Source organism: Dreissena polymorpha, chromosome 1, assembly GCF_020536995.1.
Source record: "Dreissena polymorpha isolate Duluth1 chromosome 1, UMN_Dpol_1.0, whole genome shotgun sequence".
NCBI classification, from domain to species: domain Eukaryota; kingdom Metazoa; phylum Mollusca; class Bivalvia; order Myida; family Dreissenidae; genus Dreissena; species Dreissena polymorpha.
In genome coordinates, this window is record NC_068355.1 from 27,085,556 (window position 1) to 27,105,961 (window position 20,406).

A 20,406-nucleotide genomic window follows, 5' to 3' on the forward strand; every position below is an offset into this window, starting at 1 on the left:
AAAAGTTCGTATATAAGTTTCATTTAAGTCTTAAAAAGGTGACCCTTGTGACATTGACTTACTGAGCACAAAACAACCCTGGTCTTGATCCCATACAGACACACCACCATATGATATATGAAAGCTCTGTAACTAATGATTCTCATGATTTTAAACTGAATTAAAGTATGATAGCGAACTGTCTGACATACGAACAAAATGTATGCGTCTCGGAATTTAGTGGGGGGGGGGGATTTTTAGTAAACAACTATAATATAGAAATAAGAACATGAAACATATTTTTTGTATTGTGCTGGTAACAAATAGTCAACGTACAACAATATTTGAACTTCAGGGATAGCCGTGTTCATTTACGATAATGGAATAAAACACTTGATTCAACATGTGTACATATATATAGACACAGTATCATTATATACATCTACAAACAAACAATGATTACAGTAGTGGTTGACCCTATCCTATAATTAGTATAATGTGCGCTGGCTTAAAAAATTATGGCAGTTTTTGTACGAAATACTATTGAAAATATTCAATTAAATTACATTTACAGTAAAAACATGTTGGAAAAACTGAAACGTATATGATAACGATTAATTTATATAGCAAAATATACATACTAAACATTAACCTAAGAGGAATGTTGCGATTTTGAAGATATTGACAAATGCACATTTCTATGAAGAACGAGATAAACATGCAATTTGTACAACGATATTGCAGACAACTGTAATGCTTGAATATAAACGGGCGTGTTTATAGATTTTGCATTTTTTACATTTGGCGTGAATTGCTTTTAAAGCTTTACAATGATAAACAAGAGGGCCATGATGGTCCTGTATCACTCCACTGCTGAAAAAAGGCTGAAACAAATATTCTCGGCATGTGCAAATACTTAAAAATAGGCCCTATTTAAGCACATTTACACTTTTGTGACCCCCTGGGCTAAGTCAAATTTAACCCCAGGGGCATAATTTGAGCAAACTTTGTAAAGGACTACTATACCTCATTACATACAACATGTGGTAGCCCTAGGTACTATAATGTTCAATTTTTGACCCACAGGTAAGTGTCAAATTTGACCCAAAGAGAATAATTTGAACAAACTTGGTAGAGAACTATAAGATGTTACTGCATACCAAATTTGGTAGCCATTGTCTGAATGGTTTTCGACAATAAGATTTTTAAAGATTTCACAAAATAGGCGTTTTATAAGCGTTTATTCAATTTTATGACTCCCCGGGGCAGGGTCAAACTTGACCCCAGAGGCATTATTTGAACAAATTTGGAAGATGTTTATTAGATGTAACTACATATCAAATTTGGTAGCCCTAGGCCTAATGGTTATGGACAAGAAGTTTTTAAAGTTTTCACAAAATAGGCCTTATAAAAGCAAATTTTCAATTTTTTGACCCCCGGGGCAGGGTAAAATTTGACCTCAGGGGCATTATTTGAACAAATTTTATAGAGGTTCATCCCAGGAACATTCCTGAGAAATTTCATCCGAATTGGACCAGTAGTTTAGGAGAATATGTTTAAAGGAAAAGTTAACGCACGGACGCACGCATGACGGACACACGACCATGACATAAGCATCTCTGGGCATTCGCCAGTGGAGCTAAAAAACAACAAATTTTAATTTAACAAAAACACAGACACAATCGTTATCCCTACCTGGGCTTGAGCCCCTTACCTTTGGATTAAAACAGACTGTCACTGTAAGAGCTTGTTCATCCGAATTTTTACAAAAAATCAAACATTGTATTCATAACATAAACAAACAGAAGCCTTTCAAAATTTCCAAATACTTTGCCGTGTTACTCTTTCTTGTTTTATCAATTTATTATTATTTCTCATACACGCATATGTTTGTTCATTATGATCATGTGTCTATTGTGTTATTGCGCTATCTGATTTACAGTGTTCTTTTAAATATGTTTCAACCTATACCACACAGTTGTAAAAGTCCCTTTAAATACAAAATCGCTATACATGAAGTTCAATGAGCCTATATTCAACATTATAAAGCCCATTATTTCACCCGGAAGTGATCATATGGTCGTATACAAACTGCCAAAGTCAATACAGATGTTGTGTTGTAAGAAGTCAGTTCGACATATTATGCTTATCTTTCTGCAACTGGTGTCAATGTTTTGCTATCTTAAGTCTCCTCAAAGTTATATCTGACGGCTCTACGAGAGATAAGAAGATTGTGCATGTGTGTTTTGTCAATGAAAAATACAAATTGGTGCAGTCTGAAACATGGGCCATGTTCATTTTAAGTGGGTTATTAAAATGTATTAATATATTAGAATATATTTAGCTTGTGTGCTTACACTTTAAAATAAATAAGGCAGTTTATATTGCTGTTATGTATTTGTGGGTAGGTTCCGGGTCATATACAAATAGCATAAAACCGTGTTAGAAAATGTATAATACAGCCTAAACAGACCTATTTGTTGAATGTTAATAATCCTTGTAATTATATATTTTTTAAAGATATTCGTAAGTTGTGATAGCTGCCCTCTTTATTTTCAAGGTTGTTAACTTATATACTTTTACCTGTATAGCAAGTGTACTATAGACAGTATTAAAACAAATATTAATAGAATTGTATGAGTATAGAATTAAGTACGTTCCTACTGATTTAACATATTCGTTTAATAACCATTATTAAGCGAGTTATTTCACCAATAGTACAATAAAAAGCATAAATTAAGCAGCATTAAGGTATTTAAATACTGAAAGCTAACATCTTGGCATGACAGTGTTTTACCATACATTCCTCATTTGTTTACCGTTATATTTTACATGTAGTTACATTAATAAACTTAATAACAATGGAAATCCCACATGATTGATATAGACATGTCCAAGACCGTGTTTTAGTTTTAATTATGTTAATGGTTCAAGGTATGTCCTTGGTATTGCCCTGTGTTGTATAGGCAATTAGTCGCTTGTCTTAGGTAAGAGATAAGCGGGTGTAAGTACTGTTTTATCGGATACCACCTCCGGAGTTTCATTATTCCTATGGAGATTTTATATTTTGTATTGTTGTCAATGATTGATATGGTAAATTATGCATGAGGTTAAAGTGTGCTGGAGGACTAACAGACGGAATGACAGTCAAAATAAAACAAAATGAGCTCCCCATGTTCAATAGAGGCAAGTTATATATAAGTGACAAGACAATCATTCGGGATTTAATTGGCAAAACATGTCGTTTATTGAGAGTTCAACATCAAACTTAGATCGGGAAATACATATCCTCAACATAAACATATTTAATTATTTACATACAACTTGTATACATAGAAATGTTGGACAAAAACAACATTATCAGTATAATGATGTTTGTCTTATAAAACACAATTAAATATGCAAGATTATAAACAATATAAAACTCAGTGAGACACAACATATAAACATGTTAAAATAAATGCAACAGATGTACGGTTACAGTTAAGATACTATTTAACTTTTAATATTGAAATCCTCTTAACAGATATCTCACGATGTTGAAGCTATTTACACAATTCAGGGACAGGGATAAACAATCATGAAATAATTTAGAAAGACCCTGATCAATATGAGGTACACAAGCGATTGCATGGGGCCTACGGATACTTTCCATAGAGATATTATATTTGCTTTTTCAAAATGCTTATTTGGAGAAGATGAACATATAAAGACATGATTTTAAAATTGCATTTCATTCTGTATTTCAAATAAAGACAATACTTATATTGTTACAAAATACTTATATTTGTGTTTGGTAATTAACACATACAAGTTAACTAAGATTGTGTTTTTTTCTATGTAACAATTTGATCAACATTTGTCACACAATCTACACACATCAAGCTATGTTTAGCTATTCAACAACGGAACACACATGTTTCATGCATTCAATAAAAGTAAAATAATAACACCCCCAAGTTTAAGGAAATCTGGTCTTAAAACATTTGCTGAACTTAAACAGTGGGATATTTACAAACAAGAGATGTGTTCGTCAGAAACACAGTATGACCCCTATTGCGCCGCTTTGATTTTTTTTTTACCTTTGACATTGAAGGATGACCTTGACCTTGAACGTCCACCACTCAAAATGTGCAGCTTCATGAGGACGCCGCTTTGAATTTTTTTTTTACTTTTGACCTTGAAGGATGACCTTGACGGTTGGCCTTGACCTTGAACTCACACCACTCACAATGTGCAGCTTCATGAGAACGCCGCTTTGGATTATTTTTTTGACCTTTGACCTTGAAGGATGACCTTGACTGATGACCTTGACCTTGAACCACTCACAATGTGCAGCTTCATAGGAACGCCACTTTGATTATTTTTTTGACCTTTGACCTTCAAGGATGACCTTGACCTTTTACCACTCAAAAGGTGTAGCTCCATGAGATACACATGGCTGCCAAATATCAAGTTGCTATCTTCAATATTGAACAAGTTATGGCCAATGTTAAAGTTTTGGACGGACGGACAGACGCAATAAATTTGACATTTGACTTTGAAGGATGACCTTGACCATCACCTTTCACCACTCAATATGTGCAGCTTCATGAGATGCACATGCATGCCAAATATCAAGTTGCTATCTTCAATATTCAAAAAGTTATGGCCAATGTTTAAGTTTTTTTCGGACAAAAGGACAGACTGACATACTGACGGACAGTTCAACTGCTATATGCCACCCTACCAGGAGCATAAAAATGACCCTAATGAAGGCACTGCACTGACAGCAAGTGTGGGATGGTCAACGTGAAAGGTCAAATGCGCTGTTACAAAACTAAATGAAATGTAAATTTTTTTTATCAGCGTATACACGCACATATATTTATTTAAGTGTTTATTCAAAAAAATCCTTTTAGACTTTAATGTATTTACGTGTTATGTTGAGATGTAAACACAATTATTAATTTACAAAGCAGACATCTTTATTTTTTAAGCAAATAATATTGCTCTCTATTATTACAAATAGAGACAATTGCAATTTTATACAATTGTTAGCATATGACAACACTTTCCCTTACTGTGTAATTGACTATTTTTTCTGGTACTGTGCATTATTTTAACAGTTTGATACATATATGAGCATTCACACAGGAAATGTTTTTTTACAAAGGTTTTTACAAACTAAGGTAAACAGTTAGTTTATATTATACAAATGGCAACAATACAAGAATAATTTACATTTAAAATACAATTGTTCTACAGTTGCTTTATGTATAAATGGCAAAATATACCTACAGAATATATACAGTGATCAATAAATCTTGATTAAGTTACTCACTTATTAAAGAGGATACGCATAATAAACTATTGTGTCCAAAAACAAAGTTTAACAATTGTGAGCATACACATCTATGATCTAACAACACAAATTAACAATAATAAGTTTTGACAATTTTCATAAAACTCTTTATTTGTTTTTTTGTTTTTTATAATACTCAGTTTCATTAAAAGCTTTCCCAAACACGCAATAGTCATACTATATTAATTTTACAAACAATATCCATTGAAATCAACAAAGTGGTATTTACAGAATCAATAATTTTAGTTAGATTAAATAATTTTTCCCAGAATGCATTATTATTCCAATGAAATAGTATGCTACTAAACAAGATTCATGATCGAATACCGACCCAAATCAGCTAATTGACTAGTATTGTTTTCGGAAGGATTAAAAGACAGAAAAAGCTGAAGCGTAAAAGTTATAAACCTTCGTGAACAATTCATTAAATTAGCTTATCTATATTACGGGTAAAAACAGACAACTGAAACATATCTTATAATATGAAAATACTCCTTTTTTTCAATTTTGTCAAAGTTACCAGCATCATTTAAACAGACTTGACAATCTTAGAATATCTTTGATAAAATTGTTTTTCCCATACATTTACCATTATAAGGATCAAAATATGTAGTGAAAAATTCATTATACAGACAAAGACATTGGATATAAATGCAATATGTGTGCTTTAAAAAAAAAATTAACATGCTATTTTTAACCAAAACTTTCAACATAAAGAGACTGACAGCATCATAATTCCCATGAAACATTGGTCAAATAAAAAATAAAATGTAAAATATTGTTTTTCTTTGAAAACAACTTGGCTGTTACACATACAAAATGTGGCTGTTGACATGACTTTCTGGCTTTCCACTTGAATTGTTGTGATGTGTCATTTCGAACTGAACAAGGTCATTCATTTTCACCCGTCATTAAATTCAAAGAGTCAGAGTAAGTGCTGAACAAACCAGGAGGTACGTAAAGACTAGCACATCTAAAAAAGTATTTATCTATGGACTTCTTAGGTTTGACTGGGGTCAATATGGTAACAACTGCTGCAACAGGCTGTGTTTGTGATTGGATGGTTTGATTTCGTCAAACGGCATCTGAAAAAGAAACACTTGTTACTGTAAACGCCAGTATTTCATTTTATTTTTGATACCGATGAAAAAAAACAAGAACAAGCACATGACTTGGTATTTAAGGTTTTACAACTAATCTGATTTGAATCCATAGAGGAAATGAAGGTCCTGAGACTATTTATAAAATAATAATTGATAATACATATTTATATTGAAGTATGACCATTTTATTACCAAACAATTTGGATTAGGATTTGATGAAGATACATTTTGCCATTGGACTCAAATATCTTTTGAGAAGTAGTAAAAAAGGGTTTGCCACCATGCACCCACATTTTACTTTACAAATATCTTTGTTTTAATCAAACTAGAAGCAATACTTTTTGAGTTTAGACTTGACATACAAATTCAACAACTGGATGCACGTATGGACGGACACAGGTAAATCTACATGAATCTACACATCTGTGGACTTGGGGGCATGCTAAAAACATTCACACGACTTGAATACTCACCTGAGGTTCGCTCTGCATGATCTTTGCAGACTGAGGGTCCTGCACCATGGATATACCAGAATCTTGAGATGATGACTGCCACTGGTTCATGTGCTGTTATGATGTTCAAAGACGGAGGGTTCCACACCATAGAGATGCCAGTAACTCGAGATGATGACTGTTGCTGGTGCAAATGCTTCAAAAAAAGCTCAACGCTTTGATATCCGGGATTCTGCAATTAAGTATGTCATGTGTCAACTAAGACAACTATTTTTAAGAATTAACTAGCATTTCATAAAAATTATCAAGTATCAAAATGCGGGTTCAACCCTGGCAACACAATACTCTCTCAAGAAGATATTAACTTTAAAAAAACTTGAGCTTTGACACAGACGTGACGAACTCCCCCACCTGAAGAGCGGATGAAAATAACTTGAAATAGGGAACACCATGCTGAATGTGTAAAACGCACCCATGACCCCGTGACCTAGTTTTTCGCACGGCATGGCCCATGTTCGAACATGACCTAGAGATCATCTAAATAAAACTTCTGCCCAAGTTTTTTGAAGAGGGGATGATAAGTGCTTGAAATGGAGAGCGGAGACCAAACTGAAAGTGTAAAACGCATTAAGTGACCCCATGACCTAGTTTTTGGACCAGCATGGTCCATGTTCGATCATGGCCTAGAGATTATCTATATAAAAAGCCTGACCAAGTGTGGTGAAGAGCGGATGATAAGTAATCGAAATAGAGAGCGGACACCAAACTGAATGTGTAAAACGCACTAAGTGACCCCGTGACCTTGTTTTTTGCCCTCAAGGCCCATGTTCAAACTTGGCCTAGAGATCATCTAGATACAACTTTTGACCAAGTTTGGTGAAGATTGGATGACAACAACTTGTATTAGAGAGCGGACACTTAATACGGACAGACCGACAAACAGACCAACAAGTACACTCCTGTATACCCCCCTAAACTAAAAGGTACGAACAGCACTGATCCCTCTTTGTAATTCAATGTTAGTTTAAGAACCATATTTACAGTTCATATGGAACATGATTTTGTAAAGAGTGAAAGAGTCAGATATGTTGGTACCTGCTGAGAAATTGTTTGCTGTTGTTGTTGTTGTGGTTTTGAGTTTAATATAACTCTAGATGTTAAATTTTAAATGCAAATTTGAGGGTTTAGCTTTGAACTTGTGCACTGTCTTCACATTTCTTTATAAGATAAAGTAGTTTGTGGCTGAACCCTCAAACTTAGATTAGATAAACTGGTCAATTAATTGAAGAGCAGAGACCCCAGTTTGTAGTGGGTTTTACCTATTGGGTATTTGTGAAAGCTTTATTGCATCAAAAGGTTTAGGCTATTAAGACTGGGTCTCTTGAATGCTTTGCCACAGTGGCCAGTTTTGCAATGGCAAGGCGACTTACCTATTGAGATGCAGAGTTTGATAATGTGAACATCGCTCACTGGGCTTGAACTTGTGAGTATAAAGCCTTTGTGAACAGATAGAGAAACCTTCAGGTCGGGCTACCGTAACCTCGTGAAGAGGCCAGTAGGACCTGTAAATAAACTCTGAAACACACATAGAGAAACCTTAGGGCATCCAAGGAATGTGTCCCTGTAAACCAAATAATTCAATGCATTCTGAAATGGTATCAGTTATATTAGAAGTCAATCAATATTGTTTGAGAAAAAAATATTTAAGAAATATATTATGTTTGAAGGATCTTGATACAAATGGGATATAAACTAAACACTTGATACAAACATAGCCTTCTTTATATTGTGCACTTGATACAAACATTTTGTGTCCCTCAGGAACCAATATTTATTAAGTTACATGCAACACTAAAAAGCTGGGACGAACATAAGGAAGGATGAAAGGAAGGGCGGGGAGAATTACAGACAAGGACACATGTGTATGCTCCCCACTGAGCCCTTTCATGGCAATACCAATGGCAGCTATTATAAATATTTAATACTTACATAAATGATTTGTTTAAGTTAGCAGCCAGGATAAAGTTATATCAATATTAAACACACGCAAACTGTTTAAATTGAAATTTGGAGTGAAACACTGCACATTATAAATCATTAATTACATTACCAACATACCTTATTGATGAGGATATCTTGGCCCATGGCCAAGATATCATGGAGCCCCAGGTTCAGTGTGGCTCTACCCTGCAGGTAGGACTAGTTGAGCATTTCCCCCAAGGTCCTGGGCCAGGAAGTGTCACTGGGCGTCTGGGCCCAGCTGACCAGACAGCCTGTTGTTCAGCTAGGTACCGATCTATGATTGCATGGGTTCCTGTAGGAACAGGCTCTTAAAACAAAATCCAGGAATTTAAATAAACATTGAAAATAAATGAAGAAAATAAGCTGAAGCTGCAGGCTTTTACATAATTATTTTACTAAAATTAAATATAATTTAACAATTCTATTAAAGCAGATTTTTATGCAAGGATAAACATTTGGTTCAGGAGCTGAATTTCGGTAAAAAATATACAAAACTTAATGCCCTGACCTTCTATGATTAAAATTGATATCAGATCAAGTGCTATTTGCATTTTATTTACTAAGTGTGATCAATTTAAAAGCACATAATTCCCATTTGATGCTAGGAACTTTTCAGTCACATAAAATACTGATGTTAAGTGTAGTATATGAGCCTCATTCTGGGAAAATAGGGCTTAATGTATGTGCAGTCTACACAGGCTAATCTGGGGTGACACTTTAATAGGACTTAATGTATGTGTAGTCTGCACAGGCTAATCTGGGATGACACTTTAATAGGTGCAGTCTGCACAGGCTAATATGGGATGACACTTTAATAGGACTTAATGTATGTGCAGTCTGCACATGCTAATCTGGGATGTCACTGTATGTGCAGTCTGCACAGGCTAATCTGGGATGTCACTGTATGTGTAGTCTGCACAGGCTAATCTGGGATGACACTTTAAAAGGACATAATGTATGTGCAGTCTGCACAGGCTAATCTGGGATGTCACTTTAATAGGACTTAATGTATGTGCAGTCTGCACAGGCTAATCTGGAATGACACTATAATAGGACTTAATGTATGTGCAGTCTGCACAGGCTAATCTGGGATGACAATTTAATAGAACTTAATGTATGTGCAGTCTGCACAGGCTAATCTGGGATGACAATTTAATGTGACTTTATGTAGGTGCAGTCTGCACAGGCTAATCTGGGATGACAATTTAAGCACATACATGAAGCCCCATATCCCAGAACACCGCTAAGATACTACTTATTGTTCTTGTTGCTGCTGCTGCTGCTGCTGCTGCGACTGGGCCATAGACAGAGATGGAGCAAGTCCTGACGCTGAAGTCGCCACCCCAAACCTGAGAATTGCCAAGAACAACTTTTGTTGAATGGTGTCAATCGCATACTGCTCTCCAGGCCTAAGGTTCACATTATTCGAGAACAACATATCGAGGTCAGTCACATTAACGGACGTGTCACGCAACGCCTGCTCTACCTGTTGGGTCAGATCATTTCAATTTGAGCGACGTGTCCGGCCTAATTTGTCGACGCCTTTCATCCAATTGTTGCTAAGCGACATCGATGCCGAGACGGAAGTGAACTCACCAAGGCTCTGCTGTTGGAAGTGTTGATGTTACCAACATGGGAGGAGATATTGATAGGAGGCTTGGTAGTCTGACGCAAGATGTCTTCGTGCTGATTTTCTTAAGCAATTGTAGTATTTGTGCAAAAAGGGGGTTGTCATCGACTTTCACTTCAATGACGTTTGTCATGTTTGCTAGTTAAGTTCACTGAAAAGGAAATGGAAAGTAAACTAAAACCGGATTGTTTAGTGCCACATGAATAAGCCTTGCAACACCTTACCTTACAGACCTGTTTTTTAAATGCCAAACATTGTGCCTATAATTGATATTTAGAATATTGCAATTAATTTTTCACTAATTAGAACTCAGAATAACGTAGTATCAATGTTTTACGCGCACCAACTTGAAATTGAAATTTTTGTGTTTGTAGCAAGGTGATATATTTATTTTTTGTAAATCAAAAACAGGCATTACTTGAGCAATTTAGAATGTGAGACTGTACACCTTTAATTGTGTGACTATAGAACTTTAAATGTGAGACTACATAATTTTAAATGTGATACTCAGCAACTTAAAGGGATCTTTTCACGCTTTGGTAAATTGACAAAATTGAAAAAAGTTGTTTTAGATTCGCACATTTTCGTTTTAGTTATGATATTTGTGAGGAAACAGTAATACTGAATATTTACCATGGTCTAATATAGCCATTATATGCATCTTTTGACGATTTTAAAACCTAAAAATTATAAAGCGTTGCAACGCGAAACGATTGAATAATTTGGAGAGTTCTGTTTTTGTCGTTAAATTTTGTGAAACTACGAAGATTGCTTATATAAGGTATAAAATACGTCAAGTATGTATACACGGCGGAATAGCTCAGTAGGCTAAAGCGTTTTTACTTCAGGACTCTGGCAGGACTCCAGGGGTCACTGGTTCGAAACCTGCTCCGGGCAATGTTCTTTTCCTTTTTTTTTATTTTATTCTTGATTTTTGACTGGAGCTTTTACGATCCAATGTTTACATTTATCAATATAAAGCATTTAATGAATAAGTTAAAAAATGCCAAAATCTGTGAAAAGGCCCCTTTAAAATGTGAGACAACACAACTTTAAATGTTACAATCTACATATTTAAGTGTGAGTCTGTACACCTTTAAATGTGAAAGTTTATGACTTATACCTGAGACTTAACAACTTTAAATGTGTGACAATACAACTGTATGGTATTTAATAAGAAACAATAGATGTGAGTTCAAAATAGTGATTAAACTTAGTGAAAAAAGCAAATGAGGGCTTTGTCACAGACGTGACGAATACCCCCACATGCCGCATTGACACATAATATTTTGCATGTCGTCTTTACAAAAAACAGCGGACATCATGCTCAATTTTTAAAACGCACTAAGTGACCCCTTGACCTAGTTTTTCACCCAGAAAGGCCCATTCTAACTTGGCCTTAAGTTCATCTCCCTTAAACTTCTGACCAAGTTTGGTGAAGATCGGATGTAAACTACTTGAATAAGAGAGCAGACACCTTGCTGAATGTTAAAAAATGCAGAAAGTGACCCGGTGACCTAGTTAAAGGCCCAGAATGGCCCATGTTCAAACTTGTCCTAGAGATCCTTTAGAAAAAACTTGTGACCATGTTTGGTGAGGATTGGGTGAAAACTACTTGAATTAAAGAGCGGACACCATGCTGAATGTTAAAAACGCACTAAGTGACCCCGTGACCTAGTTTTTAACCCGGCAAGGCCCATGTTCGAACTTGGCCTGGACATCATATAGATACAACTTCTGACCAAGTTTGGTGAAGATCGGATGGAAACTACTTGAATTAGAGAGCGGACACTTAATACGGACCGACAGACAGACCGACAGACAAGTTCACTCCTATATACCCCCCTAAACTTCGTTTGTGGGGGTATAATTAAGCCAGTTATTCTGATAAAACTTTAAAATGTGCTATAACTAGGGGCTAGCTCTGTGCAGAGTTTATTGTAACCATTTTTGGATTGGGACCATTCTTAAAAAATCATAGTGTTTTGAATTTAATTGGGAAAATGGTTGTAGAATTTGCTAAACATAATTTAAAAATTGAGAATAAGTGCTATCAAGATAAATTGCACTAAGGTTCAACTTATAAAGCTGCATAAGGAAAAAAACTCAATTTGTAACCTATTAAAACATTGTTTGGGGTCAAACCTTGAATTGAGAACTTTAGCCAGTAATTATGGAAAATATAAACTGTTTAATATTAGGAATGGGACTCAATTTTTGCCCCTATTTCGACAAAATGAATAACACTGTATGATCTCACCTGAAGCTCAAGAAGCTGAGCTGATATGCTGGCCTTGCTGATATTGCCATAGGCTGAATTTGAGTTCTGATTAACTCAATGTTGCAACCTATCAAAACATTATTTTTCTTCCGGGAAACCATGAATTGAGAACTTAAGCCAGTAATCATGGATATATACTTTTTGAGATGGGAATGGGGCTGAATTTCGGCCCCAATTTTAACAAAATAATTAACACTGTAAGGTCTCACCTGAAGCTCAAGAAGCTGAGATGACATGCTGGCCTTGCTGATATTGCTAAGAGCCAAGTTTGAGTTCTGCCTTCTTCAGGTTGCAAGTCGAAGGGCGTACTGGACCACACAACAAAACTGCCATTATTTTTCAAAGCCTTCTCTTGCATCAATTCAATGTGAGGCCTTTTGGACTCGGAGTGCTAAGTGCTCATAACAAAACCAGACGTGTTCACTTTAAGCACCTTGTTCAAAATGGTGGGCGTAATTTGCGTCTGTGGCACACCCCATGGATGTATGGATATCTTAGTGTTTACAACAAAGTCTTTACTGCCTTTCTGTGTCAGCATGGATGTATCGTGCTCTGAGTTCACAGCAAAGTCATTACTGCCTTTTTGTGTCAACAAGGATGTATTGTGCTCTGTGTTCACAACCAAGTCATTACTGCCTTTCTGTTTCAGCATGGATGTATTGTGCTCTGGGTGTTCACAGCATAGTCATTACTGCCTTTCTGTGTCAGCATGGATATATCTTGCTCTGGGTGTTCACTGCATAGTCATTACTGCCTTTCTGTGTCAGCATGGATATATCTTGCTCTGGGTGTTCACAGCATAGTCATTACTTCCTTTCTGTGTCAGCATGGATATATCTTGCTCTAGGTGTTCACTGCATAGTCATGACTGCCTTTCTGTTTCAGCATAGATGTATTGTGCTCTCGGTGTTCACAGCATAGTCATAACTGCCTTTCTGTGTCAGCATGGGTGCATCGTGTTCTGTGTTCACTGCCAAGTCATTACTGCCTTTTCTGTGTCAGCATGGGTGTATCGTGTTCTGTGTTCACAGCCAAGTCATTACTGCCTTTCTGTGTCAGCATGGATATATCTTGCTCTGGTTGTTCAAAACCAAGTCATTACTGCCTTTCTGTGGCAGCATGGATATATCTTGCTCTGGGTGTTCACTGCATAGTCATTACTGCCTTTCTGTGTCAGCATGGATATATATTTCTGTGGGTTTTCACAGCATGGTCATTACTGCCTTTCTGTGTCAGCATGGATATATCTTTCTGTGGGTTTTCACAGCATAGTCATTACTGCCTTTCTGTGTCAGCATGGATATATCGTGCTCTGGGTGTTCACAGCATAGTCATGACTGCCATTCTGTTTCAGCATGGATGTATTGTGCTCTGTTTGCACAGCCAAGTCATTACTGCCTTTCTGTGTCAGCATGGGTGTATCGTGTTCTGTGTTCACAGCCAAGTCATTACTGCCTTTCTCTGTCAGCATGGATGTATTGTGCTCTGGGTGTTCACAACCAAGTCATTACTTCCTTTCTGTGTCAGCATGGATATATCTGGCCCTGGGTGTTCACAACCAAGTCATTACTGCCTTTCTGTGTCAGCATGGATGTATTATGCTCCGGGTGTTCACAGCATAGTCATTACTGCCTTTCTGTGTTAGCAAGGATATATCTTGCTCAAGGTGTTCACAGCATAGTCATTACTGCCTTTCTGTGTCAGCATGGAAATATCTTGCTCTGGGTGTTCACAACCAAGTCATTTCTGCCTTTCTGTGTCAGCATGGGTGTATTGTGTTCTGTGTTCACAGCCAAGTCATACTGCCTTTCTGTGTCAGCATCGATGTATCCTGCTCTGGGTGTTCACAACCAAGTCATTACTGCCTTTCTGTGTCAGCATAGATATATCTTGCTCTGGGTGTTCACAACCAAGTCATTACTGCCTTTCTGTGTCAGCACGAATGTATTGTGCTCTGGGTGTTCACAACCAAGTCATTACTGCCTTACTGTGTCAGCATGGATGTATTGCGCTCTGGGTGTTCACAACCAAGTCATTACCGCCTTTCTTTGTCAGCATGGATGTATCGTGCTCTGGGTATTCACAACCAAGTCATTATTGCCTTTCATTGTCAGAAATATTGCCAAAAGTCCGTTCTATTATGATATTCAGGCCGCTGAGAGGACAATCTGGGGCAGTCTGTAACCCTACTGTTGTTCAAACTATCAACAGCAGATGTATCCCACTAGGGAAGCTTACGCTTTTATTGTTCCTTGAATTTCTTCCGTTCAATTTCTCTTTGTCCCATAAAGATTGGAACAATTTATTGAAATTTTTATTCTTCATGATATTTGTTGTGATGTCCAACAGCAACAACTGACTGTTAGCGTTACCATAACTACTGCTATAACTGTTTGTGTCTGTAACACTTGTCCCTTTCAGGCCCACGCGGAACTCTAGCTTAACAAAACTACCCAGGCTTATGTTTGGAAAACATGACGTGGGCATTGCGTTTGTTCAGAACAGAATCATGCTCAGAATTTCCTGCAGAACGGAGTTGTTCAACGATGCTGACTTTTTGAGGCAGGCGGTCAAGGGGGAGGAGTTAGAAGTCAAGTGAGGGGAAGGGTCGTTCTGGACTGGTGATCCTGCAGGCGGGACTGGTGCGGTTGCTGTGCCAACTCGATATCAATGCTGGTGCTCTGCTGAAAACAACAACAACACAGTGGGCGACAGGAAGTTGTAACAAATTATATTACAATCTATAACAAACTATGCCTCTTGACTGGCTGTGAAGGTTTCCAACAACATGAATTTCTAATCTGGCATTTTATTGGTTCCTTGTCCTTAATTGCATGAACATAAATACAATTAAGTCATTTTGTATTAAAACAAGAAAAGTGTTTGCTAATGCTCAATATGCGGATCACTAATGTTAGAAAGTGTCGTCCCAGATTAGCATGTGAAATTCACATAAGCTAATTAAGGAGGGTTCTTTCTGACTAGACTGGATTTTCATATAGAGGATTATTAATTCAACAAAAAATACCTTTAAGAGGAAAGTGTTGTCCATTATAAGCCTGTGCAAACTGCACATGCTTATCTGTGACAACAATTTAAGCACATGCACAAGGCCCCATTTTTTCGGATATCAAGTATGATGAGCTATGGGTCAGGGGAGTGGATGTGTCGTCCTGGACTGGGGCTCCTGCAGGCAGGACTGGTGCTGTTGCTGGGCCAACTCGATATCAATGGTGGTGCTGTCCTGAAAACAACAGCACAGTGGGTGATGTGAACTTTGTTTATATTACAATGTATATGAAATTATGCCTCTTGATTGGTTGTGAAGGTGTTTAATAGGCAAAATTTCCTTTTAATGAATTTCTAATCTGGCATTTCATTGGTTTTGTATATTGTCCTCAATAGCAAGAAAATTAATAAATTAATCAAACCATTTCGTATTAAAACATTGTTGGCTAATAATACACTGTATACCAACCTGTATATTCATAATGATGTAATTTCATTAGCCAATATGCGGCTCCTAAATATTACAAATAGTTCGTCCCAGATTAACATGTGAAGTCCACACAAGCTAATCAGGAAGGACACTTTTTGACTGGATTTTCATAAAGAGGATATTTCTTTTCAACAAAAATACCTAAACATATGAAATTGTTGTCCCAAATATGCCTGTGTGGATTGCACAAGCTAATCTAGGACAACAACAACAATTTAAGCACATGCATTAAGCCCCATTTTAAAGAAGTTTTTTTTCCTGTATAAAATCAAAAAATAATAGAAAATCATCTTCTTAACATTGTTTTTAAATTGTACTCATTATATGTATCACTTTACGTTTCCATATATTTTACTGCTCATATACATTGGATTTAAATTTTGTTATAGGCCACTTGCCCTTAAAGACTACACACTGACAACACTAGTTTGCCCGTTCTTTGGTGATGCCTAAAAATCCTCATTTTCACAGTAACCAATACCAAGAAATGATTTTTTTTTCCAAGTAAATTGCTATCATAAACTTTGTTTGATATGTTGAGGGAAAACCAGTGTCCGACAAATCCATTGCCCGGAGCCCGGGGGCTACCGAATTTTTACATCCGGCTACTGAAATTTTCCAGCTCACGCCCGCTGGGCTACTATAAATCTATAAGAGCGGTAGCCCGGTTTATTTACAGACATACGTAGAATAAACACGTTGACCTTGAAATTGTACACTGTGTATTGATTAAAATCCGATATAAAGTGCAATCAATTATCTTATCAGTCACCAATCACTTCCGGTAATGTCGATTGTAAACAGTAACAGTGTATTTTAATCATTCAGAATCAACATTTGTCGCCTGCTAATAATATAATGAGAGCCGATTGGATAGTTTGCGCACGTGATGCAACGTCATTTCGCAATTTGGAAATCTTTGTTAACTGCAACAATGAGTTTGACAACGTTTTTCATTTCGTTAATTATCCAAGGACGCCGAAAATTAAACAAATCAAAACAACGGATTCTTCAAAACGGAAACGAAACCGAAAATGAATATTAATTACAATGGTGTGAACGCGGTTAACACCTGCTAATTAGTTTGCATGGGCAATTAATGATAAGGTTCGTCAAATGACGAAAAAAGAAAAGTTCTAGAATGCAGTATTTTTTTGCAATTATTAGTTGATATTGATTAAAATATCAGGACTTGTATATTACATTACTTGAAAAACGTTCATATTTTCAGTATATTCGGTAATAAAATTTCGGGATGTGAAATCGAAGTACATCGCGAAAATAGGTGACATAACGATATACACACTATAAATAACGCAAGTAGATTGATCATTTTGAATATAAAATATATACAATTCACTACGCATAATACAATTTGCATTTATGGGTTTACTACGTGACGATGATGATCAATCTACTGGCGTTTTTTATAGTAAACTAGTAGCTACCCACCTGTACCCAGTAACATTTATTACCGAATATACTGAAAATATGAAACCTTAACAACTGTTTTCAAGTAATGCAATATACCAGTCGTGATATTTTAATCACTAAAAACTAATTATTGTTAAAAAAAACGGTATTTTAGAATTTGTTTCGTCATTCCTGGTCGACGGTCTCTTTTAAGGAGCGACTGTTAATAATTAAGTTAAGTTTGATTTCAATTGAGACAAACAGTGCTTTAATAATTTGAGCGAGTTGTATATAAGATGCACCGATTTTGTATCTTTTATTATAATGTATTAAATAAGTTTAGGTCACAATATATCGTCAGCTACTGACTAGTAATGATATTGACTGCGTACAATAACTGTAACTGTGTACTGAGTGCAGTTTAATAAGACTATTTGATATTGGACTGAATGAACTCATTGTGTCACTGTGTAATACTGTTGATAAGTGATTTGTTATGTCTACTACATGTAAAATCAGATTAATAGTTGTAGTATGTGTATGTAAATGAATAAATAAAATAGAGATGAAAACTTGTCTCTAACCATTTTGTAGGTAAATTTTATGGGCTACCAAATATTTTTATTGGTAGCCCAGTGGGCTACCTGAAAAATAAGAAATTTGTCGGACACTGGGAAAACACAAGTTTCTGTAAACATATTACCCAATTGCCCACAAACACAAATCCGATCACAGGACGTGTTTTGTGTCATGTTTTGGATCATCCTTTGACCCATTCATTTTGTGAAAGAAAAATGATTATCGAATTTGAATTATAATTAAGCAATGAGTAGCAAACTTCTTAAAATTGCGAAAATTCTAGTCACAAACTTCTGTGTATTGTGACCCACAAAACTCTCAAATTTGAAAAAAAAACTGTGATTCCATAAAAAGGAAAAATAGCCCAGAATCATGCCCCTTCCAGAAAAACTAAAACTTTAAAAAAGGCACTGACTGATGAAACAGATGCAAAATATTGTCAACAATTCAAGCTAGAGACTGGAATGCTACACCCCTGATCCTGGAAAATCATTTATATTAGTTGGCATAACACTTCGAGGTTTTTATAAAAAAATACTTTTTTGTGGACATGTAAATTCGTGCATTTCTTACTTGTTGAAAAAAAAACACGAATTTGCTTGGATCATTTTGTTATGTGTTTGAGTAAATTTCGTGGATCAGTAAACCCACGAAATCAAAATTAATTAATGAACCACAAATTATAACAAAATTTACAGTACTTAATCAACATGTTTTTAGAAATGTGTTTGACAAGATTTATTTTATTTATTTTTAATTTAAATTTATGATTGTTCATTAAGAACAATACTTTTTATTTATTTTAGTCCGGTGTATTCCTTAGTTTAAATACAATGCAAACATTCATTGCTGAATAAAGTCGAAACCCAATGACTCTAACTTGCCTGGACTGACAACAAAAGTTTTAGCCATCCAGAATTCGATCCAACCGATCTGAATATACTTATGTTTACTAACATAAATCTGCAATAGATTTACATCTCCAGTTGAAGAGTATTCGTACTGCCTAATCCCCGTACTACTTTCTTCTTTTGAATCAGTAAGAACAGAATTTATATACTTGACATTTTTAAGTAATCACTATTTTAAAACAGTTACACAAACAATCAAACAATGATCTTATGTAAGGAATAACGATAAGAAACAAAGCAATATATAAGCATTATATGCACATCGCCCAAGTATTAAATAACACATGTATTACTTTATTTGCTTGTGTTTTTATTTAAGAATGACATGACGCATAGATACAAAATTGTCTTTTCCTTCAAGTTGACATATTATAACTGTAACTTTAACATTATAGTATAACTTTATTTTGTATAATCATAAACTGTGTATTTTGTAAACACTGTATGCTTGCTTTGTCCACTTTGGCTTTTGGCCTTCTGGATGGATTGTTTAATAAACCATATTTTGATGCAGCCGTTTCAGCCATAATATTATAGCATCTACAAAAACGCCAGATTGTCATCTTTTACTCAAATCAATTAACCATTGTGTCAATAACATGTTTGAAATTATAGGGAGCCTTTAATCAAGTGCTCATAATCAAGTAACAGCTTTATGCAACCCTAGGCGCTTTAGAGCCAGGCAAACAAAACAATGTGAAAATTGTGACGGGGACTTAAAAAAATATGAGACATTAATCCGACCCCTGCAAATTCGAGCCATTTGACATAAATGTATATGAATATTTAGCAATACAAAAAAGATGCTTCGAGGATAGTCCGAGCAAACCGGAAAGTTGAGCCAAGCGAGTTTGAGCCAACAGGTTTTGACTGTATATTATAATTTTTAGAAAATAACTATTCTGCTTGTCTGTGAACAATTCAAAATTCATAGGTTCTCTTAATACATTTTTATTGTATTTATTATTGCATTTTATGTTCATTCTTTCTTTATTTAAATATATTAAGTTTCCACAATTATATAAGAATTAGTTTTCTAGTTTGGATACTTGATTACAGTAATTTATAAATATATTGAGAATTCACCACTGTGAGAAAAGTTTAAAAAAGCACAAGAGCCATTCAAATTTAAGCGCTGTGAATTCAATCACACATTTCTTACATTAGTATCTCATAACAATTATTTTTAATTT

General features: G+C 35.6%; 1 protein-coding gene across 3 annotated transcripts in view; it reads right to left on the minus strand.

Annotated features, from left to right (window-relative positions):
• Positions 1–261: 261 nt before the first annotated feature.
• LOC127864941 (uncharacterized) overlaps positions 262–20,406 on the minus strand; it is a 186,726-nt gene continuing 166,581 nt past the window's right edge. Inside the window, exons 8-14 of one of the 3 annotated variants that reach the window (XM_052404833.1) lie at positions 15,840–16,055; positions 13,021–15,495; positions 10,387–10,681; positions 8,997–10,249; positions 8,309–8,453; positions 6,900–7,110; positions 262–6,408 (exon numbers count right to left, since the gene is read on the minus strand). The gene's annotated coding sequence lies outside the window, so the exon portion shown is untranslated. Of the gene's footprint in view, positions 6,409–6,899; positions 7,111–8,308; positions 8,454–8,996; positions 10,682–13,020; positions 15,496–15,839; positions 16,056–20,406 lie in introns of all 3 variants that reach the window. The other 2 variants (XR_008042336.1, XR_008042337.1) reach the window with 2 other exon arrangements.